The sequence below is a fragment of the Eumetopias jubatus genome, unplaced genomic scaffold (genome assembly GCF_037043125.1).
Source record: "Eumetopias jubatus isolate StellerSeaLion01/CBP00866 unplaced genomic scaffold, mEumJub1_p1.0 scaffold_5, whole genome shotgun sequence".
Lineage (NCBI taxonomy): Eukaryota > Metazoa > Chordata > Mammalia > Carnivora > Otariidae > Eumetopias > Eumetopias jubatus.
Window position 1 is genome coordinate 9,264,614 of NW_028274811.1, and position 13,784 is coordinate 9,278,397.

The 13,784-nt window shown below is 38.4% G+C and overlaps 1 pseudogene; it reads right to left on the reverse strand.

The window, feature by feature from the left end:
- Positions 1–12,573: 12,573 nt before the first annotated feature.
- LOC148164292 (olfactory receptor 2L3-like) lies at positions 12,574–13,509 on the reverse strand (annotated as a pseudogene).
- Between the last annotated feature and the right edge of the window lie 275 nt (positions 13,510–13,784).

Below are 13,784 nucleotides of genomic sequence, written 5' to 3' on the forward strand. Positions count from 1 at the left end.
TGAGCAGGGAGCCCGATGCGGGGCTTGATCCCAGGATCATGACCTGAGCCGAAGGCAGACGCTTAACCATCTGAGCCACCCAGGCGCCCCAAGGATCAGAATTCAAAAGTCCCAGAGATAACATAAATAAATGGTGAAAATAGTGTGTTATTTTGGCTCACCAGGATGACTGGTGAGCCAAAATGGAAAAATGATATAGAGCCCTGGTTTATAGAATCAGATTCCAAATACCATTTAGACTTACCTAGAACACTCTATGAAAATTTAAGACAGTAATGGCAGGGGCTGAGGAGAAAAAGGGGAACTAAAAAATATTTAGGAGAGAAAATAAAAATGATTAGGAGACAAAATTAAGATGATTTCATGGTTGTTTGGCTTTGCTTAAATGAGACAAAAGGATTTTGATTAAGGCTCAAATGTCAAAGTGTCTCTGTTACAAAACAGAATTCAACACAGTGACCAAATTGAGTTTCTTCAAGTATTTATGAATTAATTGGGCAGCATCCCATCTAGAAAATAAAAAGGAGCTCCTAAGTGTTGTGCAAAATGGGTAACATTTTTGGAAGAAGGGGACTGAAATAAGGAAAGAACAGATGACCCCATCATCCTTTATGGGAATAGAATGCATCTATCAGGTGGCTAACCTCAATAGTGATAACCAGGAAATTCCACTTTGACTGGTTTAAGATTACATTCCTACAAATCAGTTAGGTATTAAGTGTTGCTTTGTTGAAATGGGAATTAGCACAAGTGACTGCATTTGGTGCCTATTGTCTCTTTTAAAAGATGCTCAGCTTAACTGACAGATGTGATCATCATCCAAGTGCCATTTCCAGGTACTGCTCGAAAGTTCTCACCCTTTTAGCTGATCCTCTGGTGGTATTCACAGATCATGACAATTTTTTGCTGAATCTCTATGGTATTTACTGGTCAGAGCTTCAGGGTCACATTTTTTTTTTGAGTTATTCATTCTCTTCCTAACTTTTCCTGCTTTACACTCTTAGGGAGATCATTTATTTGGTGGTTAGCAGCTGTGGGCACGCATTTAAAACTTTTGAGAGAATATAGCATACCAAGGATATTACTGTATTATTATTATTAGCAGCATGATTCTGCATGTTGAGAATGCATTTCAGAGCCATGGTTCCAAAGGCCAAAACCAATCAAAATCCAATGTCATGGAAGTCACCCTCTGAAGGAATCACTTTTTAAGGCAAGTGTTTTGCTCTGTGATCTCATGTAACTGAATTTCAACTCTCCAGGATGTGTTAACTCAGGTGCACCAGGAGGTGTTGGCCACAGCACATCCACCTCCCTGCTCTGCTAAAAGATAATCCAGAACTATTTTATGGAGAACAACTTTGGCCAGAGAGCCTAAGGAGGTTTGTCTGGCAGCTATTGTCTCAGCAGCAGATTCTCTGATATTTTCAAGTGTTATGGAGAGGCTCCTGATTATAGCCTCGTTTACATTTATTCATAGCTAGAGGACAATGATCTAACAAAGAAAGCTTATTTTGAATCGTGAATATTTCCTGCCAAGTCCCATGTGAGTTCATGGCTCAGGACTCGAAAAGAGACAGCCATGGCGTCCAGTACAATTTCTGGGTCTGCAGACCACACAGGTGGTTTTATTCTGGTTGTACGCGCCCTGTGTTCCTTTCTTTGTGAAAAGCCTGGGTGTAAGATTCCCTGGGTTTGAAGTTGTTAACCAAAGACAGTGTCTGTAGTACTATGAACAGATCAAACATTTTGATGACAATATAATAGTCTAAACATTACCCCCTAGCACTGGCCTGGGAGATATTGATGTTGGCATAATTCTTCCAAGCCAATGACAGAATAAATGTAAAAGAAGGAGAAGGAGAAGATGAAGAGAAAGAGGAAGAAGAGGAAGAAGGAGAGGAATGGGGAGGGGGAGGGGAGGAGGAGGAGAGAGGAGGGCAACAAAACAACAAGAGCAACAAGAAGGAGAAGGAAGGGTTTCATGTTTAAAGTGTGAAGTCTCCCAGGGTCTTGGCAGGAAGTAGTTTACATTGATGTCGGCAAGGTCTCTTACTAGTCAGTATAACTTGTAGGTTTCCAGTCTTTGCGCTGGACAAGGTATCTAGTGAAACTTCCTTTAGCGGTGAAATATACACGCCTAAGTTTCTAGTCTCAAAGATTTAAGGGCGGTCTTTGTTCTTAGTAATTTCAAATCCAAAGGTTGGCAACAAATTGGAAATGTTACTTTGTGCAGTCCTAGCCAAATACCCGAGCAGCTAGAAGAAATCTGGATCAAGTCCAGTTTAAAGGTATATGACAAACTTCAAAGACCTTTAACAGGATGGGAGTATAATATCTACAGAGGTGTAAACATAATGTTCTCTTTATAATTACTCCACTTTTCTCTCAGATACTCACAGTAAAACTCATTTTTATGCTTAAAATGTGGCCTGAGTGTTTATTTAAGTCCAGCAAGAGCAGTGCTTGACCCTATATGGTCTTTGTAAGGCAGCATTGCTGGACCTTTTCATAAGGAATCTCCCCTGGAACCTCTAAGACCTCTGATTTGAAGAAGCCAATCAATGGATTTGCCATCAGGTTGTACCTACCAATACCATGCCAGTCAAAGCTTTGGACATGGAATCAATTTTTCTAAGTGTGTCCTGTTCCAAGGAGAACAAATTCTTACTCAACTTATGCGACTAAGTAGCTACATTGCCATGAAGAAAATATGCAACGATTTTCCATTTTGGAGGGGTCAGAAAAGGAGAAAAAAATAATATTTCTTCTTTGTTTAAAAAGGTATACTTTACAAATAACTCTAAGTTATGCATAGTATAAAAGATAAGTTTTCCTTAAATCTGGAGAAACAGAACTATAAGGAACCAGCAATGATTTCAGAAAAATGTGGGGCGCCTGGGTGGCTCAGTCGTTAAGCATCTGCCTTCGGCTCAGGTCGTGATCCCGGGGTCCTGGGATCGAGCCCCGCATCGGGCTCCCTGCTCCGCGGGAAGCCTGCTTCTCCCTCTCCCACTCCCCCTGCTTGTGTTCCCTCTCTGGCTGTGTCTCTGTCAAATAAATAAAATCTTAAAAAAAAATAAAAAATGTGATAAACCTATAAGCCTTCTCCTCATCTTATTCAATCTGATTTAATTAATACATATTCCTCTTGAATCCTGTTTTTCTATTAGTTCTGGAAGTTCTTAATAGTTGTTTTGTGATCTTAAAGTTTATCAAAACTGGTACTTGTCAAAGTTCTTTCCATGAGTTTCCTTGAGGATGAATCCTATTGGCAGTAACATGTTGCAAAAGCATCTGAGCAAAACGGTAACTCTGTAAATGACAATGATTAAAGACCTGGTAAGAATTATTAGAGTGAAACTGAGAGTGAAATTTGATTATTTTAGTAATATCCAACCTTTGAAGATAGCTGGAATTGTAACTGATAACAGTATACCAAGACATACCAGATTTCTAGGAATTTCATACAATTTTGAACACTTATACACTACACAAACCCAACATAATGAAAACTGAGTATTGCTTTTTATATAACAGTACTTGCCTTGAAATTTAACATATCAAATGAACCTAATTAGTTTAACTTCATCCCACTCCTTTTTTTTAAATAATGAGAACAAAAAATATCTTGAGACCTATCAGACATTCTGATAAATACTAGTTAGTTCAAGGTCAAAAAGATTTTATTTAGAATCTGATTTTTGGGAAGTTTGTCAAGAAAACCAAAAGGTTTTAAAACATTTAGTAGAATAGGATCATAGATCACTGGGAAATAATACTTAGTTTTCCACTTAACAATGGTGACAAAGACTTTGCAATGAAATACAGAACGTTAAATAGTTATACAATTCCTTTTATTTTTGTTCTACAATTTCTTATTAAGAGCAGATCATAAAAATTGTCCTTTCAGCAGATAAAAGGAAGGCTGGGTTTAATTTTACATAAGTACACTATTGATATTAAAGGTTATTTTTAAAACCCTTGTAACAAAGGAATCAATGTTATCCAGCTTTACAGTGCATAAAAGTCTTTTCCCAAGATTACTTTTTGAGAAAACATCTACAATATTTTTCCTATGTTGTCTCTTCTACCCAATTCTGAAATAAACACTTTCACTTTAGGACAAAAGTACTTTTTTTTTTTTTCCCTAAACAAAAATGCTTGCCCATACCTTCTATTTTTTCTAACAACTTTTAAACTTTTTCTTATATACAGAGGTGATTCTCTTATGCTTCCTAGTAGCTTTGATTGCATTTATTAGAATTCTTAACCCTTAACAACCTTTATTTCAAGTGAAAACAGGCAATGAAGCAATTGTAAACTGTCTTTAACAATAGCATTCTGGGGATTTGGAAAGTTTTTTAAAACATTTGGTAATTTTGGAAACTTATGCTTTCTAATAGTACCTTTCTCATCATGGCACAACACATGTTTGCAAACTGCTCCAAACATGACTAGTTCCTCTGTAAAAGAAAGCCTGAAGAGAATCAATCCATGTTTATAGTAATTAATGTTTCAGTATTATATCTCATTTTGAAATGATCTAGTTCTTTAATAACTATACATGATTTAATTTAACCTAGCAAAACTGTTACCAAAAAAATATTAAAATGTACTAAACCCTTTTTCTCACTTATATTTATTTAATTTCCTTGTTCTCAATTATTTTAGATTACTTATAAAAATGTATGATGCTGTGTTATTTTCTTTACTGACAAATTTCCTTACAGATAAAATTAAATATTTGACTCATAAACCCAGGTTAAAAAAAAAAAAACTTGCATGTCTTCATTCTGTTCAAGTTTGATAACTCTAAACAAATGCCTGTTCTAATCAAGCCACCAATTATAAACTAGCTTTCAGGTACCATATGTTATATTATGTATGAAAGGCATTTTGATCAATTTCTATTATATTCTTGTGAAATTCAGGAATCGTTTAATTTATTTATATGCTTAGTTTTCTTTAAACCAATTAAATAGGGCGCCTGGGTGGCTCAGTCATTAAACATCTGCCTTCCACCTCAGGTCATGGTACCAGGGTCCTGGGATCCAGCTACATTGGGCTCCCTGCTCCACGGGGAGCTTGCTCTTCCCTCCCCCCTCCCCCTGCTTGTGTTCCCTCTCTCGCTGTGTCTCCCTTTGTCAAATAAATAAAATCTTAAAAAAAAAAAAAAATTTTCACCCTGAGGTTGGTGTTTTAAAGACATGAGCTAGATAAAATTTCCTGGAGGGATCGATAGAACAATTTTATCTCAAAGACACAGGGAAAAACTGTAAGCTCTTCCAGAAAGACTTTGGTTTCCTCAGGCCAGATTTTTTTTTTTTTTTGAACCATACTTAAAAGTGTTTTGAGATAAGTAAGGGAGGATTTGGGATTGATAAAAAATAATAGGTGGACTTTGCACTGCCTCTAGAGCTGTATTTGTAGTTTTGAAAATATTTGTCCAATAAGCACATTTGCTCTCAATTTCTAAAAATCTGGGTTGCAGCCCAAATGACACCATAGTTTGATCCAATAGATCCAACTAGATTATCTCATTTTATATATATTATAAGGAGAAGATCTCCAGCTCAAATGGAAATCAAAAGGGTTTTATGTTCTGTATTTAGAGCTCCTTGCATTTGGAATGCTTCCAAAATCCTTTTCAGAAATGCAGAAGATTTTCCTCTTGCTCTGGGTTTGGAGTCTCAGTTTAGATTGGAAGGAAGACTAAGAAAACTTCATTTTGGTTTTGAATAAAGCTTTTGATATGGAAACGTTCTGTTTACATTGCTCCTTACAAATCCCTTTAAATGTCTTGTCAGTTTTCAGCTGTGCAAACAGGACATATTTCTGTCAGCACCAAACAAATCCATGGACTGAAGAGATATTACCAAAGAGGGTGCAAGACATATTTCATTTTCTAGTCTCGAATGGGTATTGCAGACAGAGATCTGGGAATGTTGACTCTGGGAAAACTTCTCACCCTTTGTTGGGTTCTGCCAGTTTTCCAGGATTCCATCTACAGGCTCTGAGTTGGGTTTAAGTAAAGAATGGACCTCCAGGACCTACTAGAGTTTGGCAAGACATTTTCTTAATTTAACTGTTAGTTTCTATAAGCTATTAAATAGAATAATGAGACAGTCTATCAGAGAAGTACTAAGAGTCTCATAAACTCTGGCAGGGGCCTTCCTCAAAAATAGATATGGGGGTGTCTGTGAGACCACTGACTTGGTGAAGTTTTGTTTACACATGCAATTTAGACAAAGGAGAGCAGTAGGAGATGCATTGGTCTTATACTCTTTCATTTTAGGTAGTCTTGTGTCTCTCATTTTTCATGAAACTTTTGCAACAAGTCTCTCAAATAAATCTAATTTGGAATCTTGAAACATGTTAGAGGTTTTTGCATCCCACTAAAACATAGGTATCCCACCCTGTTTGCTTAATTTGATAACCCTTACCTTCAAGTGCAGGTCTTCCAATGACCTAATTGGAACATTTCACATAAAGGCCATAGAAATTTCCCTGAGGGCTGGCAACAGTTTGGTACTGCCATTAACTGTAATATCCACATTTCTGTCTACCCATATCTAGCTATAAATGGGTTCAGCCCACACTTCTGTCTGGCCATTTTTTGAGCCCACAATCTGATGGTGAGCAAGATAATTTTTTTTTTTTTGGTTGTTTTGTTTTCAAATTGTATATATAGATTTTATATGTACATATAATATATATATATATTTTTTAATTTTATTATGTTATGTTCGTCACCATACAATACATCATTAGTTTTTGATGTGATGATCCACGATCCATTGTTTTTGTATAACACCCAGTGCTCCATGCAGTACGTGCCCTCCTTAATACCCGTCACTGGGCTAACCCACCCCCTCTCCCCCGTCCCCTCTAAAACCCTGTTTGTTTCTCAGAGTCCATAGTCCCTCAGGGTTCATCTCTCCCTCCGATTTCTCCCCCCTTCATTTTTCCCTTCCTTCTCCTAATGTCCTCCATGCCAAGATAAGATTTTAGAACATGAAACACTTCTCTTATCCAAATCCAGGTTGTTTTTAGTAAGATTTTGTTTTATATATAGCTAATTAAGTCTTCCAGGACTACAGTTCTTAGACATTAAGTGGTTGTCCCAAAATGTGGTAATTTTAACATTTTAGAATTTAAGTATTCCATTTTATTTATTTGTTTATTTACCTTTATCTAGATGTTTAGGTCCTGCTTGGCTAAAATATTATCTAAGAATGATATGCATCTGTGTTTGGGATTGTGTGTGTCTTAAAGTGTACCTTGTTCCATGGACATTTTCTTGAGATAGGCAGATGACCTAAGGTCAAGCTAACCCATTTCATGATCATTTTTTTTTTTAGCAGAGATGTTTTTGCGTTAAGCAGGAAATGCTATAACAGCTTTAAGATGGTCAACCCATGCCCACCAATTTTTGTTCCTTCTTGCTTCCCAGATTCCATTAGCAATAGCTTTATCTATAGAAAACAAGACAAACGGACAGGTGCACCTTAACACACCAGCAGTAACCCATAAATGTTAGTGCACACTGGACGAGCAAAGGCCCTGCATGTTCCGCTAGCAGCTCCTATGGAACTCAGGACTGGAGAATGTATGGGATCAGCAAACCTAAAATGTGAGGACTGTGGCCTGAACTGGGGACAAGGAAAAGTGGGAAATGGCCGAACCAGTGGAGCCCGAGAATGAGGATTTCGCACTGGGCTGGACTTTCAAAAAGGGTAATTCCAGACTGGAAACTCAATGAAATTGAGATCTTGACACAAAGAGAACAGAACCCAGAACTGAGAAGATCTTGCATAATACCCTCCAAACTGGTGAGAAAGACAGAGAACTCAAGAGGGCTCACAGGTACCGTGCCTGTGTTTCAGGTTGTCCCCAAAGCCATCTGAAGTCCCTTCAATCTCACCACTGCTCCCAAACCTGTTTAAGTAAAATACAACTCAGTCAATTTAAAGATCAATCTTGCTTTCCTCAATATTTCTAAATGAGGGAGCACTCCTCCTGCCAAATACAAAGGAGGTCTAAGGAATTGTATAAAATGGGAGCCTTTTATAGGCAGAAGGGAATAGGGACAAAGAAAGACTGATTCCCCTATATTCTCTTGGGGCCTCAAAGGGATCTCAAAGACAGACTGTCTCACAACTGACCAAAAATTTTCAGATTGACTAGGACCATGTGAGTGGAAGACAGCTGAGTAATTCTACATCTTAGAGGCATCATTTCTCAGCTTTCCAAATTCTCTGAAGTAGATGCTCATCAACATTGAAAAAATGGCAGATGATTTGAATACTCTGTTTTCTCCCTTTGTGGCTCTTTCTGCGGTTAAAATCTTATGGTGGAAGGAATGGCCTGTAGGAGCAGACGCAATAGGTGGGAGTTAGTCTATGGCTTTTCTGAGCCAGAAGACTGCTGGAATGAAGGATGTCTGGAAGATCGTTCTGATAGCTTGGATTTCCCAGTCTTTGCTTATGATGTCTTGATCTCTACTTCCAGGGTGGTAGGCATAAAAAATTGAATTAATCTTGCTTTTGTAGGAATGTCAAGAAGAGGAACTTTGATGATGCCACTGAAAGGGAACACAATTTGCCACCTTAAAATATGCCTCTTGGGAATAAGGATTATTTATGGCTGGTTATTTTTAAGAAAGAGTAGACATAGAAAAACACGGAAAACTAGAATAGAAGTTATCCTTTTGGAAGAGACATAGATGGTTTTAAAGGGCATTTTCATCTGTAAGATTGTCTCCCTCTCTGTCCCAGAAGGATGGGCAAATCTCTAGAAACTCTTATCAGTGGAGAAACCAGTGAGTTAAATTTGCACAACCACCATACCCTGGTTTAGTCTGCCTTTTCTGATAACCTCTCATAACTGCCTTTCTCATTCCCTAACATCTTTTGTCTTTATCTGAAAGTAATTTTTAAAGTAATGGCATGAGCAATCTCAGGGAGTCACTCAATTTCTCGGGATCTCTCCATATACAGGAGATATCATGTGTTAATAAATTTTTGTTTGTTTTTTTTCCTGTTAATCTGTTTTTTAAGATTTATTTATTTATTTATTTGAGAGAGAGAGAGAGAGAGAGAAAGTACGGGGTGGGGGGGCAGATGGAGAGGAAGAAGGAGAGAAGCAGACTCCTTGCTGAACCAGGAGCCCTATGCAGGGAATCGATCTCACAACACTGGAAATCATAACCTGAGCCAATACCGTGTTGGACACTTAACTGACTGGGCCACCCAGGTGCCCCACCTGTTAATCTATTTTTTATTGCATGGGGTGTCGCAGCCAAGGACCTAAAAATGTAGAACCGTTATTCTGCCCCCAACACAACATATCCTGACACTATCAAGGACCGTGCCTCCATCTTGCTTTCCAGCAAACTAAGTCCAGAGACGGTGTGGTTTCCCTTAGGCCATGGTATTTCAGGGCCAACAAATGTTCCAGTTCTCCTCCTTTCCTCCAATATTCAGTACCTGAAAGAGATAAGGGGTCTGTAACGGGTATCCCTGCACAACTCCACATTCCCTCAGGTTATTTCCAAAGATAACCATTGACAAAAACAGCAGACATTCCCACATTTTCCTGATGTGCATGACAAGACTCCCTTCTTAGTCATTGTACCTTTCTCAAAGCTAGCCTCATGGGTGTGTGACCTGTGGGCTTGCTTGGGGTCCCACACTCAGAAAGGTTCCTGCGTGGCTTAATGATCCAATTTTGCCACCTTGAAATTTTTAACAATGTTCTCTCTGAGTCTGCATGTGAGCAGAGGAGCCGGGGCAGCACTTGCGTGTGACTTTGGTCCAGCAACATCGCCTGGACACACGGGCTCAGGCAGCATGCTCACACAGCAGTCGCCCTGGCCTCCTCATAGGAACACACACATCTTGCTCAGGTGCCAAGGACCCCAAGGGAGTAGGTCTGTTGGGACTGGGACAGACTGGGGACAGTGATGACAGCAGCAACTGCAGAGGAAGCAACAATGGTGGAAGGACCCACAGCCAGGAGAGAGAAGGAGCTCGGCCTGACAACCCAGTGACGCATGGTCGGGGCACGGGCAGACTTCCATCCCACTGCCCATTCCTAGGTCATTTACAAAATTATTGACTATCCAGCCTGAGAGCTAGTATGGAAATGTTATGGAGCTTAATCAGTAATCTCTCTTCTTTTTTAAGATTTTATTTTTATTTGTCAGAGGGAGAGCGCACAAGCAGTGGGAGCAGCAGAGGGAGAAGCAGGCTCCCCGCGGAGCAAGGAGCCCATACATGGGACTTGATCCCAGGACTCTGACATCATGACCTGGGCTGAAGGCAGACACCTAACCGACTGAGCCACCCAGGCATCCGTTAAGCAGTAATCTTTGTCAGTAAATTATCACAGAAGAAAAGCACACATATTGTCGTTGCAATAAAGTATGTCGGAAAGTTATTAGAATGAATAAAATAATCCAAAATCTATAGTTTTAAAAAGTGCTGCAACACTGCAAAATCAATGCAAACAGGTTTATAAATAAGTATACAAGTTAAAAATCTTTAACATATTTAAAAATTAATATATTACTGATGGAAAAATATTGTATATAAGCTTTCAGAAACCAGAAAGAAAAAAAAAAATAACAGCAATTTGCCTTCTCATTGAAGACAGAGTGGCGAAATGAATAAATGGGTTTTGAAACATGAAGTGACTTCCACATTCTATATAAAGACCACAGATTATCAGAAATTAGAAAGGATTCATTAAAATTAAATTTATGTTTAAAAGCAAGTTGAGATTAATGTATAAATTGATGGGTTGAAATCGATTTATTAAACAATGTTTTTAGGGAAAAAGAATCTCCTGGAGAAAAATCAAATCTACCTGTACTGAAATTTATATGTGGATATAATGTATCAGACATTCAGTCCAATGTTTTCACCATGCATATATAGTCCAAACAACTCCAGTAACATAAATCCAAAGACTCTTCTCAAAATTAAAAATCAGCAAAAATTGATTGCAGCTTATCTTTTGCAAGCAATGACTAACAACATTTTCAACTCCATTGTCAGAAAAATGAAGTTCCTAAGAGAATAAATTTCTGTAAAAATAAATTTGGAGAAAAGTGAGCCAAAAAAATCTTATTACCAATGAAGACATCACTGAACAGTGTATTACAATTCAGTATATATAAAATTATGACACAAAATTACTGTTGTCATTTGTATTGCATTTAGTAGATATTAATTAAGAGTGATGAAAAAAATTCTTTATAGGTTAGCCACTTGCTTTTTGAACATGTGGCCTCATATTTTTTTTGTGCTCTTCCCTATAAATTATGCACGGTGTGACATGTCTCTTCTCTGCCAAACCTGAGAAAGTGAAGACTATTTCTTCACTTACTACTGATGAACAATAATAACAATCTACCCAGGAAGTTCAATTAATTTGAGAGGATTTTGTTAGATTTAAGAGTGGTATCAGTTTGAAAAGTGATTTATCAATGAATAAAATTGGTGTACAGAAGCTGTTTTTCCCCAACCTGTTTCAATAAAACTATGAAATGTCTTGAGTGAAAAATAAAATATTACATGGCAGACGTGTTCTAACACAGGATAGCAGTGACCACTGTGTATGTATAGAGTGTGGGGATTGTCCTTGAAATTCTTAATTCCTAATAACTACACTAAACTTTTGACCCACTCAGCTTATAACTGACCTCACAATTTCTTGATTTCTGCTGGCATATGCAAGTCCTTTTACTTTTCTTGAGGAATACCTGATATGAAATCAATTTCCTAGGATTCATCTCCCTAAAAGGACCATAAACTTATTATATTTTGTTCAGAATGGTATAAGGACTTTAGAATCCCTGATGAAGTCTTAGCTAAATCTTTCTAAAGCTAAATTACCTTGAATTGAAAAAAAAGATAGTAATTGGCACAGATAAGTCACAAGCCTACTATGAGAAGATAAAGAATTTTTCTGACTTTCAATGAGACCTAGATATTAGGGAAATATTTATTTTTCTGGTTATCTGTTTTGGAAAATAAATTGAAAATACTAGAACTTTTATGTCTAATGACAACTTCATTTAGAGAGTCTCCATTTTCATTTCTACATGACTAAGAACCATTTTCATAGAAAACATATTAGCAAAAAAGAGTGCATTTGAAACTTATGAGAAAAAGCACCGTAAAGAAAAAAAAAAAAGGCTCATAAATACGGATACATTTGCAAGACAATTTTGTCCAGACACGAGTGATTTTCCTCTTCTTCTTTTTTTAATACATATTTTCATTTTTTCATCTGAGACAGAGATACAGAGAGAGAGCACATGAGCAGGGGTAGAGGCAGAGGGAGAGGAAGAAGCAGGCTCCCTGCTGAGGCAGGAACCTGATGTGGGGCTGGATCCCAGGACCCTGGGATCATGACCTGAGCCAAAGGCACACGCCTAACCATCTTAATTGTCCTCTCTTCTGATTTTAGTCCTTCCACTCTAAGCTTAAAATAATATTTTATTTACTGCAAACTGAGGAATGGACTTATAATCAATGTTTGGTACATATGCAAAAAACGTGTCTATATTTTCACAAAGCAGATTCTCTGAATCACTCTTCTCAGGGTCCCCATCACCTCCTTGTTTCTCAGGCTGTAGATGATGGGGTTGAGCACTGGGGTCAGGACGGTGTAGAAGACAGCCAGGACCTTGTCCTCTGTGGGAGATCGGAAGGACCTTGGGCATAGATAAGTGTAAACAAAGGGTGCAAAGTATAAAGTGACCACAGTGAGGTGGCTGCTGCAGGTTGGATAGGTCTTCTTCCTCCCCTCTGTTGGCTGCATGCGGCAGATTGGAAGGAGGACCCGTCCGTAGGAACATGTGATGCCAATGAAAGGAAACACAAGGAAGAGAATGGTGCTCCCAAACACTGTGCACTCATAAGCCCAGGTGGCCACGCGGCCAGGGTCAACATGGCGGGGACATCACCGCAGAAATGGTGGATGGCCCTGGGTTGACAATAGGGGATACGAAGGCATAGACCGTGTGGGCACAGGAGTTGGCCAAGCCCGTTATCCAAGATCCTGTTATCGTTAGAACACACACTCTTTTGTTCATACGAACGGGAGCGTGGAGAGGAAAGCAAATAGCCACATAACGGTCATAGGCCATAGATATCAGGAGCAATGCTTCTGCACCTGCTAAAGTCAAGAAGAAGCAGCTCTGAGCTCCACACCCAGTGAAGGAGAGAGACTTGTTTCCAGCGAGATAATCCGAAGCCATCTTGGGAACAATTGTGGAGATGTAGCTCAGGTCAATGGGAGAGAGCTGACTGAGGAAGAAATACATGGGTGTGTGGAGACGGGTGTCTAGGAAGATGAGGAGAATCATGGGCCGGGTGCCAAATAGAGCCATCAGAAAAATAACAACAATTACAATAAAGAGGAACAGGCCAATTCGTGTTGGTGGGAACAACCCCAATCAGATGAAATCATTGATGTTTGCTTATAATTTTCCATGAGGCATTGATAGGATTTTCCTAAAAGCAGACAGAAAAGTAAGTCAAGTATGGAACAAGAGGATCTTTTGAATTTATCACTTTAGTCAGACTGTATTATTGAAAATCTTACAACTCCTAGGTGAAGAACTGAACTTTTCTATTTTAGAAAACAACAACGACAACAAAAACAATTTACTTTTTGAACCAGAGATTAAAATGAGGATGCAAGTATTAGTGGCCTATATCTTTTCTAAGAAATCTTTAAAGTCATTTAAAAAAAATTTGTATATTTGT